Source organism: Maniola jurtina, chromosome 12 (genome assembly GCF_905333055.1).
Source record: "Maniola jurtina chromosome 12, ilManJurt1.1, whole genome shotgun sequence".
NCBI classification, from domain to species: domain Eukaryota; kingdom Metazoa; phylum Arthropoda; class Insecta; order Lepidoptera; family Nymphalidae; genus Maniola; species Maniola jurtina.
In genome coordinates, this window is record NC_060040.1 from 3,585,362 (window position 1) to 3,608,745 (window position 23,384).

The following is a 23,384-nucleotide window of genomic DNA, read 5'->3' on the forward strand; positions in this document are numbered from 1 at the left end:
TCGGCTTCCATAGCCTGGAAATGAGCTCTTCTTCTATTATAATTATTGTGTGTGATAACAAGTTCTGCTAAACTGTTTTGCGCATTGATCAGTTCATGGATTTTGTCAAGGAAATCACGTCTGTAGTACACGTTATTGTCTATCAGAACATGATAGCTGTTTAGCGATGTTACCGCGATCCTGAAATAATCCATCACGTTACTTGATGCCCGGTCACTCTGATCAATCCTGAGCAAACGAAAATCTCTTTTAAAGCAATTGTTCATCACTTCCACCATCCAGCGGAAAATGGTAACAAGCTTAGATTTATTGGTTTGGTCAGTAATTAGCTGGGTTTCATTTAAATGTTTTGTTTCTAGCATTTGTGTCACATAACCGCATGCCTCAAGAAAGAAAGGCTATCTATAAAGGGCATGTACAGACAGAGACAGGTACATATATCTTCAGAAAAGCACTAATTACTTTTTTCAGTGAAAATCATACCCTACTGCAGCAACTTACAATGCGTAGATTTTAAATGATATAGAAGATTTTTACTGGATTTTTATCTTAGTCCATGGTTTTAGAGATACCATAAACAATCTTGAGGTAATCTTTCTTTCTTGAGGTGTGCGGTTATGTGGCACAAATGCCAGTAACAAAACATCAGTAAAAACCCAGCTAACTACTGACGAAGCCAATAAATCTAGACTTTTTACCATTTGCTGCTGGATAATGTAAATGATTAACGACCGCTTTGGAAGAGATTTTTGTCTACTCAGGGTTATTCAGGATTTGTAACCGGACATTAAGTAACATGATCGATAATTTCAGGATTTTGTCAGCATTGCTGAACGGCTATCATGTTCTGATAGACAACAACGTGCATGCACGTGATTTTCTTGACGTAATCCATGAACGGCCAGTGAGCAAAACAGTTCAGCAGAACTTGTTATCACAAACAATATGTAATTATAATACAAGGAGAGCTCATTTCCAGGCTATGGAAGTCAACATCCTCCGTTCAATGACTTTCCTAGATTCACAGAAGAATCGACACAGGTTGCTTTGGGCAGCTATCGACTGAAGCAAGCCCGTAGTTACTATGGTGAACATTACTTATAACCAAATGGTGCATTCATCACAGAGCTCGCCGGAGATATCCCAGTGGCAGAAGTTTGGGAGATGGCTGGATGAGATCAAATAATTGTGCGTGTATTCAAATTCGTATAAAACAATCAGAACAGTAACAAAATCATAAAATCGGTTACAATTAATTATACAAAGTATATTATTTTTTTATATAACTTGTATAACACGACATATAATGGTCCCACAGCCTTCGGGTCATAATGACAATTGCTTCAAATCATTAGTTCTAGCAATATCTAACATTATTTTAAGTTTCCCAGCACTTTTAGAAATCAATAAAATGTATGAAAATGACGAATCTTCGACCTTGTATAACTTGGTTCAGAGCAATCCTACAACTTTTCTGCCATATTAACTATTACTCCAAATGGCTAGTTCTAACGATCCGTACCATTTTTTTTCGTTGGCCGGCACTTTCAGAAAAGGCCCAAAAATGTATGGAGCTAGAATGATCTCCTTTGGTAACAGTTTCTTATTTTGTGATCCCAGGGAGCTCTAAATATCGATTTTGAACGAAATCGGTCAATTAACAAAGAATTACAAAATGGTGCCAACTGTTTTAAGTTTTGGTAACAATTTCCTGTTTTGTGATCCTAGGGATCCTCAGATATTGATTTTGAACAAAATCTATGACAGTTCAAGAAAATAGATTTTAAACACGATTTAAATTATTATCATTAACATTGAATTAAATGAAAACACGACGCGCGACGTGTACTGCAGCCCCTGAGCTTGAGCACAGGCCGAGCCGGTATAAACCGATTTCTCTCCGTACGCGACGTAGGGCCTGTGCTCACGCACACACGCGCCTCAAGCTTGTAGTAGTGTACCTATCGTAGCGCGCATGTATGAAGCTTTGACTCTGTTCGCTACTAATGTGGTTATACAACGCAATACCACACTCACAAACACTCGTACAAACATACAGACAAGTATATACTCACACACACTCACACACACACACATGGACGCACGCACACGCACTTTTGAACGGTTTGAACGGAACACGGTTTTGAAATTGAAATTGAAAAAAGTGTATGAATTTGTAAGAAAATATTTAAAAAAGGTATATCAGCCGGTTTTTTATTCCAGTTCTTTATACATGTAAAAACGTCCAATCTGTTCATTTACTCGAGCCTTTACCCTAGTACCTAATTATATCGACCGCCCCATATCAAAACAAAGTAAATGTCATTTTTCCGAAAATCGTTTTATGTCATAAGCCTAACTTTCATAGTATGTCCCGTTGTATTGTAAGGACACCCACATTAAAGTAAAATTAAAAGCTAGTAAGTCGCTTTGACCATTTTAAAACATAGTAAGTCTATGAACTGGCTAGGTTTTTTATAGATTAATGCGCCTTACTAAGTTTTTCAAAGGAATTAGATTAAATAAAATAAATATCACCCATTATCTAAATACCATGTCAAAACAGTAAATACTTAATAATGCATTAAAACTTAAAAGTAAGATAGGAAAAGTCAATGACCTCTACATGTCAACTGTTAAATATGGTTTGCAAGGGAAATACTTTGCATACTTACATAATGTTTTTAGGGTTCCATATCTCAAAAGGAAACACGGGACCCTTATAGGATCACTTTGTTGTCTGTCTTTCTGTCCGTCTGTCCGTCTGTCGTGTCTGTCAAGAAAACCGATAGGATATTTCCCGTTAACCTAGAATTATGGGCAGGTAGATAGGTCTCAACTCTCATAGCCCAAGTAAAGGAATAAATCCGAGAACAAATTTCGTGATTCTAGATCAACGGGAAGTACTGTATAGGTTTTCTTGACGGACGGACGGACAAATGGACAGACAACAAAGTGATCCTTTAAGAGCTCCGTTTTTCATTTTGAGGTACGGAACCCTAAAAAAGAAAATGATGCACATGTAATGAATAAATGTGTAGGCCAGTCTTCACACTAAAATATTTAAACCCCTTTAATTTAAAAACTGTCATAGCCTAGTGGTTAGAACGTCCGCCTCCTAATCGAGGGTCGGGGGTTCGATCCTGGAATCACGCACTACTAACTTTTCAGTTATGTGCGTTTTAAGCAATTTAATATCACTTGCTTTAACGGCGAAGGAAAACATCGTGAGGAAACCTGCATACCTGCAAGTTTTCCATGTTCTCAAAGGTGTGTTCCTAAATTTCTCTTGAATTTAAACCACTTACTAGGTTTTGATATGAGAAAGAAATTTGACATTAATTGACAAAATTGAGAGACCTAAGCTTGTATAAGAACACAGAAGTGTCATAATTCGTGTTCACTTTGCCTAACGTCTCTCGGAGAGCAGAGAGAGATTTAAACTGTTTCTTATAATCACTGGCCATATTTCAAATGCGAAAGTGTTTGTTAGTTTAATATTCAATCACGCTGCAACGGAGCAACCAGTCGACGTGGTTTTTTGCATGGATACATTTAAAGACCTTGAGAGTGACATCTCTCTCCGCATCGTATTCTTTATTGCTGAGGGTTGTGACCTCTTTCCATTATTCCTACATCTAATGGTAGGTTTTCTTGGGATAATAATGCGGTGGGTTCAAAGAGCCTACGGAACTAGACTAGAAAAACGAGATTTTGACTCTTAGGTTTAACGGTTATGAATTAGTTATTATTATCAGTGATAAAATTGATTAGGGCTGCCAGGTAAAATGACATTTATCTCGGAAAATCAAAGAGTTTCCACGAGATTTTTTCCAAGTTTGCGCTACTAAGTACATATATTATGAAGAGGAAAGGTTTGTTTGTTTGTTATCGATAAACTCTGAAACTACTGAACTACTTACACTAAAGACATAATCATCAACATCAACCGACAGACGTCCACAGTGAACATAGGTCTTTAATAGGGTCTTCCACATGCTACGGGTTTGCGCCGCCTGAATCTTTGCGCTTGCGCTTGACGACAATCATGCTTTAAAGAAAGCAATGATGAGGTCCAAGTTGGAGCACGCTTACCTAGAAGATGCCTATTCACTCTTGGCTTGCAGGTATCTAAGGTACATATGGCAGGAAACACGGCCGCCGAAATGGCGTTCCAACCTTTAGGCTCTCCCCATTGCCCGCAGCATGAATCTGAGCTTTCTTATGATGGTTATATTATTATGTACATATAATATCTCATAAGAAATCTCTAACACACAATCCAGCTAAGTAGGTCCAATTTCAAAAAAAGCTAGCTAGCCGACAAATCTAACTCAGTTAGGCAGCCTTCGGGAACCTTCGAGATGTCTCTCGTCCAAAATTCCTCAATGCTTGAAGACCAGTCTTTGAATAGTGCATGATGTCAGTGATGAAAAATGGATCCGAAATATAGGTCTTTTTTTGTACACAGGAAATGCTTGACGCATACCCCTCCGTCATGTGGGGCTTGCGCCAAACTTGCACTACTACGAAATCCATTTCGGAACACGGCGCCCGAAACGAGGCGCGCTATCTCCTAAAAAACATAGGTATAATACCTATTTAGAACACTTACTATCTGTCATCATAATCTATGACAACCTCCGAGTATTTACCTGGTAAAACCGTAACTTTAGAATAAATTTTAGTATATAAGCAGGCTTCATTTAGAAATGAAAAAATCCCTATTTTATTTTTCAACGATTATAAACACAACTTTCATTCAAAAATAATAAGCTTAAATTCATTTTAAATAATATTTTGCGACGAAATGACGCGCACAGTCCTTCCGCCATGACAGTCCAGTGGACACTGAATTCCATAGAGCGCCTGCAAGAAAATAAATAGCACAGGAAGTTTTTTGGTTAGTTTTAGATTATTTAAGAAATGAAAAACATTTAGTATAAAACAAACAGTTCGAATTGATTGCTAAACCTAAACATATCATTTTCTGGAGGTTGGCTTCAAAGTATCAAGATGTTAAAGAAAATTTTTACAGAACAAGTTGCGAACAGCAATGTTTTCAACTTGTTTTTTTTTTTTATTGGGATAATGTATACAAAATTAAAAGAGGCACTTATAATCTTCACAAACTGAAGTTTTTAATTGCATGTATTTAATAGCTGTTAATGCTTTAGAAAAATAAACAATTTACTTCAAAGTACAGCATTTTTGCGATTAGTCACATAGCTATGGTCTTAAATGATAATTTATCATCCAATTCAATTAACTTTATTTGCGCCGACGAAAATGGCCAATACGATTTCATTATGGAATCCAAAGCGCATCAGTATTGAAATGAAAATTCAGAGCGCCATCCCAATGCATCATAGTTTAGCGACCATGCAGTTTGGACTACAACTCTGCTGTGATAAACCGCAGTAAGTTAGATTTTTCCTTTTTTCAAATTATATTTTTAGGGTTTCGTACCCGAAGGATGCCTCACAGAGGGACAGCCTCCGCTGTCCGACTGTTTAACTGTCTGTCCGCGAGCTGTCCTGGTAGAGATCACTAATAGTGATAATGTCGCCCTTTGTTTGCGAATATTTCCTGTACTTTGTGTTATAGTTTTTAAGCAATAAAGTATTTAAATAAATAATTTAATTAAAACCAAGATGGCAAATTTGCGTCCATTTATTTAAAAATTACATAGTGTTATATCTTCTATGAGCTTCTATGATTTATATATAAACTAAATAAACTTAAAAAGCCCGTCTTTTTTGTATTGCATAAAACAGTACTAGGGACTCCTCCGCTGCCGCCGCAGTGGACTTATTGCCTGAGTGAGTAAGTGTACATTTTTGTCAAACTGTATGCATGCTAAACTGTGGCCATTCAGTGATTGAAAAGGACGACCTAGTTTCCAATCGGCGTGTTTAGTCAATAGTGAATGGATGCATTGTAAAAACTGTAGTTTGCTGTCGCAATATGGATTAGTTAATTAATTAAATCGGGAAATAGTGCAAATAGTGCAAAATAGGAACCTATCCCTATCGAGAATATCACTCACATCAGGTACCTACTCTACCTATTTTCAGGTTTTCGTACCTCAAAAGGAAAAACGGAACCCTCATATGATCACTTTGTTGTCGGTCTGTACGTCTGTCCGTCCGTCCGTCCGTCCGTCCTTCCGTCTGTCCGTCCGTCCCTCTGTCTCTCCGTCCGTCTGTCCGTCTGTCCGACTCGCACTTGACCGGTTTTTACCGAACTGAATTATTTATAACTAGTAATTTAGTTTTTAGTAGTTAAGTGATTACCGCCGCCATGAACATTTGCAGTACCAGAGGAACCGCCAATGCGTTTTCGGCCTTTCAGGAATTTGCTGGTCCCAAAATAATCCCATGCCCCCATTTTGTAATCTAATGGAAACACCGTAGAAGGGAGTTGACTCCACAATTTGCATGTGCGTGGAAAAAAGAATCTGGCACAACGGGTGGCCGAAGTGCATCAGGCACTCAGGTGGTGAAGGTGTAGGTAATTGCTCGCGGTGGCATGCGGTGCGGTTGTAGAAAAAGGAGGATTAAGCCAAAACTACGATTTTGAGCAATAAAGAGAGAGCGAGAGAGAGAGCCACCTAGTGGGGAAGGGGGGTAATTCATATTATACAAACTCAATAATATGTTTGTTTTCAGCAGTGATGCCCACCATATTGTGACAGTAGCAATAATACAAACATCATTTACAATGCACATTAATCACGCCGAATTTATTGCGGAATTATTTAGTTTCGCAATATGGGCCCATTGTTTTAGTTGAAATGAGTTAATTAAATGTGAATACGCAATAATAAGACTCACTGTTTTCATTGTTTTCATAACTAAATAAGTACATAGTTTATGATTGCTGTTCGGGAAGTTTCAAGATATTATCTTCTCGTCCAAAATTCCTGTCAAGTAATAAAGTCTTGAAAGAACAATGCGAGTTGCCAGTGTTGACATATGAATCCGATGCATGGTCGCTAACTATGAGCTTCATGAGAAAACTCAGAGTCACACTTGCGGGTAACGCAATGGAGAGAGCTAAATAATATGCTTGGTGTTTGTCTACTTGGTCAAATCAGAAATGTGGAGATCCGTAGGAAAATCAGATGAACAAACCGACGAAGCTGAAATAATGAGCAGGGTTGGTACATAGCACGAAACCAAAAGATGTTGTAGTCCCAAGAAGGTCCCAAGGTGCAAAATGGGCACATTCTCATTTATGCATTATATAGCAATTAAGACGGAATGACAAAAAGAACAAATCAAATTTAAAAAGAGCTTTTGAAAAGAAATTTTTAAAAAGAGCCAGACTTTACCGTGGACATGTGCCATATAAATAAAGCAACAATCGCCACCTTCCCGATTAACTTTGCCAGTAGTCTAAATACAGAAGCATGCAAAAGGACGGTACCAACCGAACAGAATAAATTGCAATGCGCATAGGCGTGGTACCTCGTCCCTCAACGTCACTTCTTCTACCCTTTAATTAACTTTTTGCACCGTTCACTCCTGAACTGAACGCATAAATTATATGAGTAAGATAGCTAGATAGCTCCTAGCTTTGAAATATAGAGTCGGGCTTTATCAGATGTTTTTATGGTCTACGGGGATTAACTCTATTTATTGAGTCTAATCCGAGATTGTCTCTAAATTCATATCTACATTTGCGTTTTGCGCCTTGTAATGGCGAAAATTATTCTGTCGTAATCTGTCCAGGCTTACGTGCTCGGTTACATGACTCTAAAAGTATATCTACAGGGGGCACAGAGAAAGGTACAAACTGACTGACCCAGCCATGTACCTATGGATTATTTATTAAGTAACCTTTTCCAATAGACAGTCTATTATTGGTAAAAATTTGACCAAAGCCCGAAAATTAAGCTAAATATTTCAAGAAACTAAAATCTAAATATATAAAAGGAAAATCTGATTGACTGACTGACTGGCAGACAGAACTGTCAACGCACAGCTCAAACGACTGGAATACGAATAGATGGATACGAATCGGGCAGAAATTTGATATTCAGATCGCTATTATGACGTAGACATTCGCTAAGAAATAAAAGAATTTTCGAAAATTCAACATCTAAGGGATTTGAAATTTAGCAAAATAGGGGCATTATAATTTGGTAAAAGTAAGTATAATTAGTGGTGAGTATAATTAGTATAATTTGCTAAAAGCACAGAATTTATAATAATACTAACGTAAAAAGAGGTTTGAAATTTGTGTAGTCCACGCGGACGAAGTGGCGGGCATGAGCTAGTATTGAGTATGATAAGAAATTCTTGGAAGTACTGATAACAAGAGAGACCATTCTCCAATAGCAGTTAGTAATACAAGTGTAAATTAAAAATTTATAACACCCCCGACAAGTGAAGGTTACAGTAACTAGAAAAGAGCTGATAACTTTCTAACAGCTAAACCGATTTTCTTGGATTATAGATAAGAACACTCTCGACCAAGCCATCTTTCAAACAAAAAAAAAACTAAATTAAAATCGATTCATTAGTTTAGGAGCTACGATGCCACAGACATATACCCACGTCAAACTTATAACACCCCTCTTTTAGGGTCGGGGGTTAAAAACTAGTTCAACTTGCTAACATTTCAAACAATATGATGTGTAAGCTGAACCCATGCTGAACCCAATTCATATACTCAAGTGCTCATACAGAAATTGTCCCGAACGTGTACCGATAGGAACTGTCTGCAAACTTTGTATCTAACGTACTTCGCGAGGGGATTTGAAAAGTTTGCTCAGTCAATGGAACCAATTTCCTACATTTCCGACATGGATACGTACTATTGAAACTAGTTTAGAATTAATACGCTGGGGCCTCGGGCTACAGTTAAAGGATAGATGAAAAAGTTTGGAACATCGTTGGTAAGTTATTATACGATACGAGCTCAAAATACGTAGGTACGTCGGTACGTACATAGCGTACGTAATAAAAAACTGGCCCCCGCACCGAGGGTTCCGTACTCGGGTAATTTTTCCGACAATTTGCACGATAAATCAAAAACTATTATGCATAAAAAAATCTGTTTTAGAATAAACAGGTAAAGTCCTTTCATATAACACCCCACTCGGTATAGTTAGTTATCTTACATTGAAAATTGAAAAAAAAAAAAAAAATATGGGGTGTTATAAATTTTTAATTTACATTTGTACTTTATTCAATTTGTTCGTCACTGATTTGTACCTACATTATTCAGAAAATAAATGTTCAGCTTACCTGCTTTGCAACATTTTAGGAAAAAATGGCACATTATGACGTTATGTAACTGTGCTGCTGAACATTAGCCTGAAATATCAGTATAAGCACAAAATATATAATAAAATTAGTACTAGGTACCTAACGCAGTATAAGTAGTTTTGGCCTCACATCCAGATAGGTACTATGTGGTCAAATACCAAAAAAGTAAATGACCATTTACATTACATTTCATTGATAAAACTCTTGCCCATCATATAATTGAGTCGGGAATTTTTGACGCTATTATCATTATTAAATTGAAAAATTAATTAATATCGTTTCATGAGTGAATATGTTTATACGTTAATTGACACCTATTTAATTAAGATATTTAATTGTAATATTAACCATTGTATTATGTATAATGATTTGGAAACTAACCGGTATTCAGTAGTTTACTCGATATTTTTATTAAAAAAGCCGGCTAAGTGCGAGTCAGACTCGCGCACTGAGGGTTCCGTACTCGGGTATTTTTTCCAACATTTTGCACGATAAATCAAAAACTATTACATATACAAGTTTAAATTAAAAATTTATAACTCCCCCGACAAGTGAAGTTCACCGTAATTACTAGAAAAGAGCTATCTTTCAAACGGCTGAACCGATTTTCTTAGATTATGGCTAAGCTAAGAACACTCTCGATCAAGCCACCTTTCAAACAAAAAAAAAACTAAATTAAAATCGGTTCATTAGTTTAGGAGCTACGATGCCACAGACATATACACAGATACACACGTCAAACTTATAACACCCCTCTTTTTGGGTCGGGGGGCTAAAATCTAGAAACATTCCTCCGTCTGAAAATATTCCATTATTCTTACAGCCGAAATAGAAACAATTCCCGGAAAGATTGCGCTGGTATTTCGATGCAGTAGCAAGTTGCAAAGGTACAACCCGCCCGGGACCTGCACTATCTATGAGACTACTTCCAAAGATTGCCTGTCACTTTGGAATTGTTCGCGCTCGTGAAAAATTAACCGGCCATCGGGAATCGCACCAGCATATTTTCAAAAGTGCAACACTTTCTGACGATTTGTATTCTTTTACTACTAGAACTACATCTAGACAAAGCATCTAGAAGTACAATCACATAGATAGATAGATAGAAGTCTTTATTGCACACAAAAACATGTAAAGGAATATAATACAGAAATAAAAAAACAGAAAAAGCAATTGTGTGCAAAGGCGGCCTTACTGCTTAGAGCATAGTGAATAAAAGATCCAGAAAAAATCTGAATTAAAAAATCTAAGGAAGTAGACAACTATATTGATATATTCTTTTTATTCCATCACCATCCAGTAAACCCTTGACTGCGATCTAACCTGCCTGATTGAGAACATTCGGTTCGGTAAGAAATATCTACATCTTATCGAACGATAACATACCGAATCGAGTGTTCTGAATTGCCCGGCTGGTTGTACTTGTGATGATGCAGGTGCAGATGAACGCTAAATCGGTTGGCGGCACGGCTTTGCCAGTATGGGTCCGGTACGATGCATACACCAAAGGAGTATAGGTTTAGTAAACACGGCCAAACCCCTTCCATATTAGCCCACTTCCATCTTGACAGCACAATCACTTACCACCAGTTGAGATCGCAGTCAAGGGCTAACTTGTATCTGAATAAAAAATAATAAAAAAACCAGATGAAAAAAATTAGAAACGTTTAAAAAACAGCGAAGTTGACTTTTAAAATATTCGTTTTGTTTGTGAAACCAGAATACCCCATATTTTATGTTACTGGATGACCACTACGACAGTACAATAAAACTAATTTATTGTAATTAAAATTTCGTCAAATATTTTCACAATGACTAATTTGTTTGAGGGGACCTAATATCGTTTTGCGGTTAACGTTCCACATAAATTTTAATTTTGATGTTCCTTATTTCTAAGAATTAGTCACAGACAGACCTTATGAAGACAAGCGATTAAAATTAGAAGATAAATAAAACTTAACTTTACCTATGTTAAAAAACCAAATCTGCGGCGGCTCACTGTTGCTGCGTGATTGAAGGACAAACCAACTGACAAATTTCGCATTTATGATATTAGTAGCATCTTTCTGAATGAATAATTTTGCAATATCTTGTGAACATTAACCATGTTAGTAAACATGAATTATTTTCCCCTTCTCTAACTTAGCGTAAAACTTGTGCTAGAAAAGGGTAGCCAAGACACTATTTCAAAGGTAATTTGAACCTATAACCTTTCAGATTTCAGCATACCAGCTAAAACCAAACCGTTGAGTTATAAAGGTTTCCACAGGCAGTAAAAATGATTGCGATGGTTACAAATTAATCAAAAGTTACGTAGTCTGAAAACAGATCGATCACCTACTTTATAATACACGATCAGCAGTAACCACTTACTGATATTAAAAAAATATAAATATTTTGAAAGGCATAAGATTAATTATTCATCCAAGCAAATCTTCCACAAATATATACAGAACACCTTAATAGGTGTTTTCAGCCGGTCATAAGTCTTTTGCAGGGACTTCCACTCCACACCTGAATCCAGGGGCTTCCTGCGATGTTATATACCTGAATACGAGTATATTCGGTATAATATTCAACTACCTACTTCAAGTAAGTATAATACTTGACGACATTCGGATGGAGTTTCATCCGTGCAGATACATATTTTGGCACTCGCCTTTTGAAGAGCGGAATCATTCAGAGTGAAGGAATAGAGAACAATCCTGTAAACACACATTTATATATAATAATATTTCCTGTGTATACTGAGGGAGAGACTGGCTGCTGTGGCGGAAATCCAGTCAGGAAAACATCACAACAATGGTATTAAAAAAAGACCCACAGAAGTTTCTATGGATAGTTGTTACTTGTTATAGAGAATAGACATTTTACTACGTTTGCGGTTAGGCACAGTTCTCAGTACTAAGATAGGTCCGCCAAAGTAAAGTCTGTAGACAATAAAATCCCGGTAAGTTGCTTACAGTTAAATGGATTGGACGCTGTGGCGACGCCACGTACGTACTTTATTACAAAGCTTGGGACTGTTGTAACTTAAATGATATTGTTTCTGTAATGTGGGTGTACTAGAATTATAAAGCTTTTGTGCCTAAGGAAATATAGTTGACAATTATTTAGTTAACTCAAATATAAAGCTCTCAACTTAAATATAGAGCCTACCGGTAAATGAGTGGACTGAAAACCGAAAGGTCGACGGTTCGAACCCCGCCCGTTGCACTATTGTCGTACCTACTCCTAGCACAAGCCGACGCTTAGTTGGAGAGGAAAGGGGAATATTAGTCATTTAACATGACTAATATTCTTTTTTTTTTTTTAAAAAAAAAGCTCACTACACAAAAGTTGAAATAGCACAAATTCGCAATGACTGCACGAGTCATCAGAGTTGCAAGAATAGCAAGAGATATATTTTATTAGACGCCAGAGCATCGTGTTCGGGGCACGGTCCATACAAACAGTCTTGTTCCAAATTAAATATTAATCAGTAGAACTGATACAAATCAATATCTGTCTTTCAAAGTCAAGTCAAAGTACAACTCAAAGATTTTCATTATACAACTTTTGAGCACGTGTAACTTTGAAGTAAACAAACCACAGTTACAAATGTTAATTTGAAATCTTAGATTAAGGATTGAAGAGCAATAAATAAATAATAAATAAATAAATCTTTTTATTGTTTCACCATAAAATTACAACCAAGAATTAGGTGAAGCCACTGACTGCCTAAAATAAGTTGTACACTCGTGTTATAGGCATCAGGGCTCTTCCCTTACAGACTTGATCACAATCCTTAATCTAAGTTTGAAATATTGGTTTGATTGTTTAGTATTCAAATTGGAATTAAATTCCGATTGTATGGAGAGCGTACCGAATACACTAGGTATACCTACGTATACCTAATCTTAATACTGTATGAGTGGAAGTTGCGTAATACGTGGTAATACGTTACATCTTTGGGACCATAGGTAAACATTTAATATTATAGAATATCAAAGTAATATGAATATTTCAACCGTTCCCTGGGTCAAGGGTCTAGACTAAACCGTATCAGATTTTCTGAAAATCAAGTAGGTATTTTAAAGTGTAAATGGTATTGAATTATTTTTTCATGCTGTAGTTGCTACCATTTCCTAGTAAACTTTCAAATGAAACAGTCTCAACAAGTAATGAAATTCTTAACAGAGTGATATTGTTGGAAGCTCTACTTTAATTGCTAACCTGGTACCTACCTATTGTGAAGGTATTTTTGTTGATTCCCAGAATATTTCACCACAGTATTATATCATGCAATTTTATTAGTGTTATATTTAGCGAAGAGTGAATATTTAGATACATATTATCCACCGACCTTCACAAAATTTTATGGCTTTCATTTAATTTAGGTTTTTGTAACCTTTTTTTTAGAGTAAAATAAAAGGAGCTGTAGGTATAGGTAAATCGCATAAAAGATCATTCATTTGTAATAAAAAAGGGGGAAAAGAAAGAAAATGATAACCGGATATCCCGTTACTCCAATCAAAGATGGTGGGAAATCTTGTGGAAATCAGTTTTGTTAAGGGCGACGAATCGCAATTTTCCCCAACATTTCCTGAACGGAATTGATTCAGTTGCCTAGAGCTGGTTTCTATGAATATGATCCTAAGTAATTTGATACTATTATGCAAAGATATTATAAATAGAACAAGCTGTGATAGCCTAGTTGTTAGAACGTCCGCCTCCTAATCGGAGCTCGGGGGTTCGATGCCGGGCACGCATCCCTAACTTTTCAGTTATGTGCGTTTTAAGCAATCAAATATCACTTGCTTTAATGGTGAAGGAAAACATCGTGAGGACCCCGCAATGCCTGAGAGTTGTCCATGTTCTCAAAGGTTTGTGAAGTCTGCCAATCCGCATTGGGCCAGCGTGGCAGACTATGGCCTAAACCCTTCTCAATCTGAGAGGAGACCCGTACTCAGTAGTGGGGTGGAAATGGGTTGATCATGATGATGATGATTATAAATATGCATAGCTCATTGTTTTTAAAATGTAAAGTCTTTGTATGTTTGTGTGTGTGAGAAACATACGCGTACCTAGCGACATATAGGTACCACATATTGGCGTGGGGTTAACGCAGCCTTTCAAAAATGGTTACTTTAAAAAACGCACATTTTTATAATTTATTGACTAGCGCTTGGCTGCAATGAAACTTGCTGATCCTAGAAGATGCCCATTCGCTCTTGATTTGAAGGTAAAGCACCTATATACCTAATTTAAATAGAAAATTGAAGCCGGAAGGGCATTCCATAATTTATAATATTCAATTTACTTTGTTGTATTTTTTAATCTTCTACTTGTCGTTTTGTACATTCAAATATTTTTATGGTCCATTAAACTATCCGTTACCCATACCAGGAATCGAAATTTCAGATCGTTTCTTTGGAAGCAGTTTTGTATGACTCATTTTATCATCAGCAGTTATACATAATATAGACGAAATAATCTTTAAAAGTTTGATGGATGGAACGTACCTTCTGACGAACGGACATTGCGTTTTTTGTTAGGTACGATTCACACCTTAGAAATTTCTAAGATTAGATTTTCCTCAAAGCGCAAGTAAGTCTAGGTAGACAGAGTCTAAGGACATTAGCATGATAGAGTCTTAAACATAAAGGTGGATTTTTATTTTCAGAAAAATTAAATCCTCAACGATAAAAGTAAATTATATTTACAGTTTCATATGAAAAAAGTTTTGTCACAGATGTGCCGGTCCCGGGCTAGAGAATGTAATAAAACGGGTTTTATATTCGGATAGAACTTTATTTTCACCCCCAAAAAATTACTCAAAAAGTTTCATTTTTTCTTTCATAAACATCAGTCGCATTCGACGCGGTTCTAGATAATGACTCTTGGATTAGACACTATTGTATGCTCTAATCTTATTTCACATTTTTTATTGCTCAACTTTTGAGTAAGGTTTTGACACGGTAATATTATGTATAGTTTTGAAGAGTTTTTAGGTTGTTATCATTTTGTTTTATATATTTCCGCTTTCATATTATTTACAAATTTTCATACTATTATTATATTAATTATTTTAACTTGACAGCTAATACGATATGAACACTGTCCTTACTCAGTGATATTGTGAGGGTTGGATCAGTAGGCTGCATCTGTATTCCTCTTTTATTTACTTTAGGCTTGCTCTTGTTTTTGAAGTCCAATAATTATCGCAATCCGCCAGATTGGCTTACCTACACGTATTCATTCACAGATTAACTTGGAAGGGATGTACTTGTAAATTGGTATCGGACAGTTTTGCCGGTAGTCTGGTAACTGGCGAAATCCACGGCTGGAGACCCTCATTAGATAGACCTAGCCGATATAGAAACTTAAAGTTCAAAGATTGTACCAGAAATCTGATTAGGAATTCCCCAGGACATAATTGCATTCACGAGTTTTTGAATTTTAAAATTATATCTTGCCACAAATATTGCAGAAAATAAGCAATAAAGTTTCCGTAAATCCGACGTAGATTTAATGGATATTTTAACATATTATACAACAGTAGCATCCACAAATTGCCAAAAATCCATAAACAATAAACGCTACCCAATCCACTTACATTAACTGCAATTCCATCCAACTGCCGCCTGTTCGGGGAACGTCAGGCAAGTGACATGTATGGCACTGATTGGTTATTGTGAAATAATGGCCGCTGTATAAAACATACATGTACACTGTGTAGGGGAAGAGCGAGTGATTGCTAAAGTTATGTCATCAACACTATTGGATTACTAAAAATCGTCCAGATTAGTTTCCGAATATAGAATAATCATCTATAGAAAAGCTATATAGAAGTGATAAATAATCACTTTCAATTTTAAGAAAAAGTTAAAATATTTAGAAAATAACTTTTTTTATCTCCGGAAATATTTTATTCATAAAATACCATAGTATTTCTATAATATATATATATAATATATATTCCTCAATATTAATAACAATTTTATTTATTAGTATTAGAGCCACCGCAGACCTACAATTTTAAGTTGAGCGACTATCGAACAACGAAATCGCGAACTTTCACAATTTAATCGGCCAACTATATTGTATCGGTTGTTAGACGCAGACTAACGCAGACTAAATTGATTTAGTCAGTGACAGTGTTGCTAGCGCGGTGACGTGTGCGTGAAAATGCGGAAAAAAAGCTCTCATTCCCATATTAATAAAAAGAAGACGAAAACAAAAGAGAACCTTTTGGGTTCATCCTGTATTAAGTGATAGATTAGAACATGGGCAACATCATTATCTTGCATTCTAAACTGAGATGTTATCCAGATAAATTTTCGTACTACAGAATGAGTATTCCTTATTTTGATAAGCTTGTTTTAAGTCTTTTTTGTACAGCGCTGGTCTTTTTTGCACCTCATCTATAAGCTGTTCTACTTTATCGTTTGCAATGAGTGCGTGTGACCGTTGTCGCGCCCGTTGATGTCCGGGCGCGGGGACATCATGCGCGCGCGTAACGTCCTCTTGCATCTTGCCGTGCAACTGACCAACTAAGTTGGATAGTCTGCGAGCTTGTATAGGGTCCCCGTGCTAATAAGCTGTCGGCCAATAGTTGGGCAACTTTTTAATTGTGCGTAATCGGAAGGGAATTTCGATTCTGATACAATCGATGTCCAATTATTTAGTTGAACAATTTAGTTGGATAAGATGTGCGGGATGTCATAAGTCACTGTGCTTGTGTGTATATTCTGCGATTTAGTTGCCCAACTTGCAGTTGTAAGTCTGCGGGGGCTCTTATAGATAAGTTGTGATTTGTTTGTTGTGAACATGCACAAGGTAGGTGTGGTTCCGTAGTCATGCTTACAAAACCGTCTTACTGCAAACCAGAAAGAAGAATAATCGAAAACAAAGGCATTTTTGTTGTAATTTTTCCTCTCGCTATACCTACTCTTTATTAAATTTCGACGCACGGACCGCATTATCTCGATCGACTAAAGCTATGTAGTTAGATAATGATTTCGTATAAGTAAGTATGTTTTTTTTAATTTATGGATATTTTTTTGTAAACTTGTTACTTAGATTCAATAAATTAAAAAAAAAGTTATTTATCCTAGATTTTTTCAGATTTTTCAACAAGGTAAGTAGTTCAGGAGTTAACGATTGGGCCATTCATCTCGTAAGCCCGTTTCCAAACCATTGTGAGTTGTGAAAGAAATACATTTTATTCAATTGCTTAATCCAAGTCAATTTAAAGATCACAAGCTCTCGGTCCACTTAAGGGTGTTTTTCGCGCAACACCCAGGACAATGCTTTATTCAATTGCTTAATCCAAGTCAATTTAAAGATCACAAGCTCTCGGTCCACCTAAGGGTGTTTTTCGCGCAACACCCAGGACAATGCTTTATTCAATTGCTTAATCCAAGTCAATTTAAAGATCACAAGCTCTCGGTCCACTTAAGGGTGTTTTTCGCGCAACACCCAGGACAATGCTTTATTCAATTGCTTAATCCAAGTCAATTTAAAGATCACAAGCTCTCGGTCCACCTAAGGGTGTTTTTCGCGCAACACCCAGGACAATGCTTTATTCAATTGCTTAATCCAAGTCAATTTAAAGATCACAAGCTCTCGGTCCACTTAAGGGTGTTTTTCGCGCAACACCCAGGACAATGCTTTATTCAATTGCTTAATCCAAGTCAATTTAAAGATCACAAGCTCTCGGTCCACTTAAGGGTGTTTTTCGCGCAACACCCAGGACAATGCTTTATTCAATTGCTTAATCCAAGTCAATTTAAAGATCACAAGCTCTCGGTCCACTTAAGGGTGTTTTTCGCGCAACACCCAGGACAATAATTTATTCAATTGCTTAATCCAAGTCAATTTAAAGATCACAAGCTCTCGGTCCACTTAAGGGTGTTTTTCGCGCAACACCCAGGACAATGCTTTATTCAATTGCTTAATCCAAGTCAATTTAAAGATCACAAGCTCTCGGTCCACCTAAGGGTGTTTTTCGCGCAACACCCAGGACAATGCTTTATTCAATTGCTTAATCCAAGTCAATTTAAAGATCACAAGCTCTCGGTCCACTTAAGGGTGTTTTTCGCGCAACACCCAGGACAATGCTTTATTCAATTGCTTAATCCAAGTCAATTTAAAGATCACAAGCTCTCGGTCCACTTAAGGGTGTTTTTCGCGCAACACCCAGGACAATGCTTTATTCAATTGCTTAATCCAAGTCAATTTAAAGATCACAAGCTCTCGGTCCACTTAAGGGTGTTTTTCGCGCAACACCCAGGACAATGCTTTATTCAATTGCTTAATCCAAGTCAATTTAAAGATCACAAGCTCTCGGTCCACTTAAGGGTGTTTTTCGCGCAACACCCAGGACAATGCTTTATTCAATTGCTTAATCCAAGTCAATTTAAAGATCACAAGCTCTCGGTCCACTTAAGGGTGTTTTTCGCGCAACACCCAGGACAATGCTTTATTCAATTGCTTAATCCAAGTCAATTTAAAGATCACAAGCTCTCGGTCCACCTAAGGGTGTTTTTCGCGCAACACCCAGGACAATGCTGGGTAATCACTTAGCCGTTTTTATTTTTTTCCGATATATTGGGCAGATTTTTGACACGCGGGCCTATTGTATGGAGCTCGTTAAAAATAATGAGCTCCGTTCGGCCATAGCTGCACCAAATTGACGATTTTTTTCGTTACGATTAGATGGTTTTGGTTGTTTTTTGGCTATTTTTAGGATATTTCGCTGCGCGCCGATTGGTACAAATATTGGAATTGTGTTGTTTTTTTATATATTTTATTACTTACCAGTTTCCTGTGTGTAGAATAAAAAGTAGAGATGCAAGTGTAACTAAAAACAATATTTAAATCACGGTCATACATTTTTGTTATTGAGTTCTTTTGGTATTAAAGATTTATATAGGAAGTTAATAGCCATCTTCTAGGTAAACGCGTCCCATCTTAGGCCACATCATCACTTTTCATCAGGTGTGATGTGGTCAAGCGCTTGCCTATAATGAATTTTGAAAAAAAAGTTAGCACCTATTTGGTTCTAGAGACTTTATTGTATTATATCAAGCATGTGATGTACCTAACTACGACAAGTATGTTGTAATGTTAATATGTTGGTCCTGATACTCGGTATAAGTAATTTGCCTTGATTACAAAAGAAAATGACAAAATATTTTATTGATTGGAACTCAAAACCCTTATAGATGACGTGCTAAAATAAAGCAAAAACAATATGGCAAAGTTGAAAAGGGTATTATTATCAATTGTTAAGAGGGGGTACTGAATTGTTTACAAGTTGAAACTCGATCGTTACTATAATTTTCTGGGGTGCGTTTAATAATAAGCGACGATTAGAGAACTGGCGGCTGCTCGACCTAAGCAATATGGAAAATACGGTTGCAAATTACGTTGCGTTTTGTAGTAGAATAATTGGCTTTACTGTCTAAGGAAAAATAAAAGCCGATTCACACCAAGCACGTACACGTGACACATGAGTAGTGACGCGCGTAAATCCGTAGATATAACTGCACGCATTACGTCTACGCGAACGTTCACGCCACGCAAGCGGTATGCCATGTCTCAAACAGTTCCATACATTACAACGCAATGGTACGCGCTACGTCGACGCTTACGCAGCCTGTGTGAACGAACTCTTAGGCCTACTGAGAGATTATTATTTATTGCACATACATAAATAGAGAAACAACATACAAGACATAAAGAGTACTGAAGGGCACAAAGGCAATCTTATTGCTAAGCCAATCTCTTATAGACAACTTTTATTTAAAACTCGGTCTTTATCAATAATTATGATTATATTTCTTGTATACTTAGGTTTTTCTACAGAGAAAGCCTACATAACAAAATGTAAGTCCTTTGATGCCAGTAAGTTTATTCTTTTAATACGCAATATCTAGGCTGTGGTCCTGTAATAGAAAAGTAAATTAAATTTTCAAAAATATAACACGAATCTGATAAAAATCTTTGAACGTTGCTAATTCGCGTTCTACTGCCAAGTGCCAATTATTGCGATGTTTTCAAACCAATATTCAGCCGTGAGTTTTCGCCATCCCCACTTGATACAGTTTGCAATATCTTTGTTTAAACTTGAGACAGCCTCCGGATTAGATTAGATTAATTTTGATGGACTGCAAGGAATTGTTTAGATGACAGCCGGCTTAAGGGCGAAAATTATTTTATGATTTTCCAGTGTATAAAATTATTATTGTTATTTTGAATTGTTTTAATTAATGTTTCAAGCTATGAAATACATTCCCCTTGACAAAGGTTTAGGTGAAATAGATATTTAAGTATTTATTCTGATAAAGGAATTATTGTCTACTATCAGACATAGAAATATAAAGATAGTTTATTTAAATCAATTTGTACAAGAAGGTACTTAGATAGATACTTTTGAATCGTCAATTAATGCATTTACCGCTGATTTGAATTTTCTGAATGCTTTTCCTACTGCAAACATATGCTGTTGAAATCAAAAAGAATATTCTTAATAAACTCAGATGAACATTAAATTAAGATTTAAATACATAATTTTGGTGTTAGCTTTGAAAAGGATTTTTTAGATTGCAATAAAAAAATAAGCGCGCCATCTTTTGCCGAATAGCAGAAGCACCGTTTTATTACTATGCCGCTAGATGGCAGCCCTAGTTCTTGCGCATGCGACGGTATTTTGTTAAACCTTGCTTGAAGAATATTTTTTCGTATGATTATTATTTAAGTTACTTATCTATTATTTTGTTGCTAAAATTATAAAATATCATATTATATAATAATAATAATAATAATGATGACCCCCGGCCGTTTGGTCTCCCCTGCCGGGGCGTAATCCTCCGCCCGGTACAAATATGTATTTATGTAAATGTATATGTAGGTTTATTTATTTTTATGTATGTAAGTATATTATATTCTCTTTGGCTTTTATATATATCTATCTTGTAACCGGGCGTGAGAGTAAGTTATATAATAATAATAATAATAATAAGTTTCTTTTATTAGGGTAAAAACCCAAAAAAATATACAAAAATGAAATAATATTATATAATAATAATAATATTATTTAAATTAAATTCAAAACTATAGTCAAGTTATTATAAATTTTGCTAGTTTTCATAATTAAATAATTTTGAAAATGCTTTGACTTACATAGGTACCTAGGTATTTATTTTATGCAAACATAATGCCTACCTGCCTATTTTTTCTAAAATCTAAATTTTGAGGACAAAATTATCTAAAACATTCTCGTAAAACCTGCGTTTGATTAAAATGAGGCAGATTTTACGCAAACATGTTCTAAATTAAAGTTCAATTAAAAATCCATATTTTCGAGGGCAATAAAATTGACGTGTTTGTTTTTTGCCTTAATGCCTGAGTTCCGGCTGTAATTGGATACGAGGCGTTCGGGGCCCCATGTCCCGTGAAATCACTAATCCGACTAATTCTGACAGCCATATGTCACGGCATAACGACTGCGTCGGCGGCGTCTTTAAGCCAGGTACTCACTACTCACTGCTAGAGATATATTAGGTACTATAATATAATATTATTGCATACTTATTGTAATATATTTAGAAATGAGCCTAGATAGCTCAACGGTTGAAGTGGTCCAAAAGGTCGGCGGTTCAAACCCAACCCGTTGCATTATTGTCGTACCCACAAGTAGTGTCGTAGCACAAGCTTAGCGCTTAGTTGGAGGGCAAAGGGGAGTATTAGTCATGATAAGCATATTCTTTTAACAAGGAAAAAAATTGGTAAGTATTTCCACTTCACAAAGGGCTTGATTTATGCAGCCTATGTTTGTAGGTATATTCATTTAGGTTCCATCGTACATTGATATGAGGCATTTTTTCTTGTCCTAAATATTACTAATCTAACTACCTCTGACAGCCATATGTCACGGCATAACGACTGCGTCGGCAGCATCTTTAGGTGGGGTACCTGTTCACTGCTAGAGAAATATTGTAGTTGGTAATTCCTCTACGGAAAGGGCTTTATTTTAGCAGCTTATGCTTGTGAATGTGTTTATCTGTCTGCCCGCTTGCCCGCCTGCACGCTTGCCGGTTTGTCCGCCTGCCCACTTTAACGCCTGTCCACCGGCCAGCCTGAAGTCTGCCTGCTTGCTAGCCTGCGGGCTATTTCATGTTCGTCCGACGTGACATAATAGTATTAATTTTTAACATATTTTAATTTTTGACATTGTACTATTTGACTAATTAATTATTATATTAATTACTATATTTGCATGCCAGAAATGGTTGAATACATTGGACTCATTACAATGAGTCCAATGTATTCAACCATTTCTGGCTCTTTGTACAACTTTTTTTTTACCTGTATTGAGCAAATAAAGAATATGATTATGATTATGATTATGATGACGAGTTACAGTAGGCGATTGTTTCGAAAATGTCTTTGGTCCAGGTCCTGTTGAAATTCAAATACATGTATTATTATCGGGGTATCGATTATTATACATACTTTAATTTTTTAATATCCTGGATATTTGGGGATATTAAATTCCAATTTCAGTCAAGTGCTATATCGGTGCAGCGAAATTTCTTGTACAAAAACTGTTTACAAAGCGCAGTAGATAACGATTTCAAATCAAGGCTCTACTCTCTACTAAATACAGCTATGAAAGGTTTCATTTTGTGTTGATAAAAATATGAAATAAAAGAGTGACAATCAAAAACAACACGTTCGCCGAGGCCAAAGAATAACACACTTTGTGCACAAATTTGCAAAACAGGTGCGACCAACAAAGGCACACGGAGCTTTTGGCGTTGTTCGGTCCATTCATGGTCCATTCTTGCTAAAATTCAAAACAAAGGATATACGAACGTCAATGGTTCATTGTTTTTATTCATGAAAATTTTTGTTTGGTAAGTTCTGGCGAAATTCAAATTCTTCGTTAGGAGATAATCTAAAAGTTGATGTAGGCTCATTATCACGTGTAATTTATCACGTTTGGAAAACCTTAGCGTGCACGTCACAGAAGTTGGAAAGTAAGTGGAGCTCAAGGAAACCCAAACAGTTGCATGAATTGAATACAATCCCCATTTACTTGTATCAAATAAAGAT

At 36.3% G+C, this 23,384-nt stretch overlaps 1 long non-coding RNA gene across 1 annotated transcript; it reads left to right on the forward strand.

Annotated features, from left to right (window-relative positions):
- Nucleotides 1-459: 459 nt before the first annotated feature.
- On the forward strand, nucleotides 460-13,033 carry LOC123870108. The gene is made up of 3 exons (XR_006797012.1): nucleotides 460-470; nucleotides 2,849-2,853; nucleotides 12,976-13,033. It is a non-coding gene; the product is annotated as an uncharacterized LOC123870108 (long non-coding RNA).
- The last annotated feature ends 10,351 nt before the right edge of the window (nucleotides 13,034-23,384 follow it).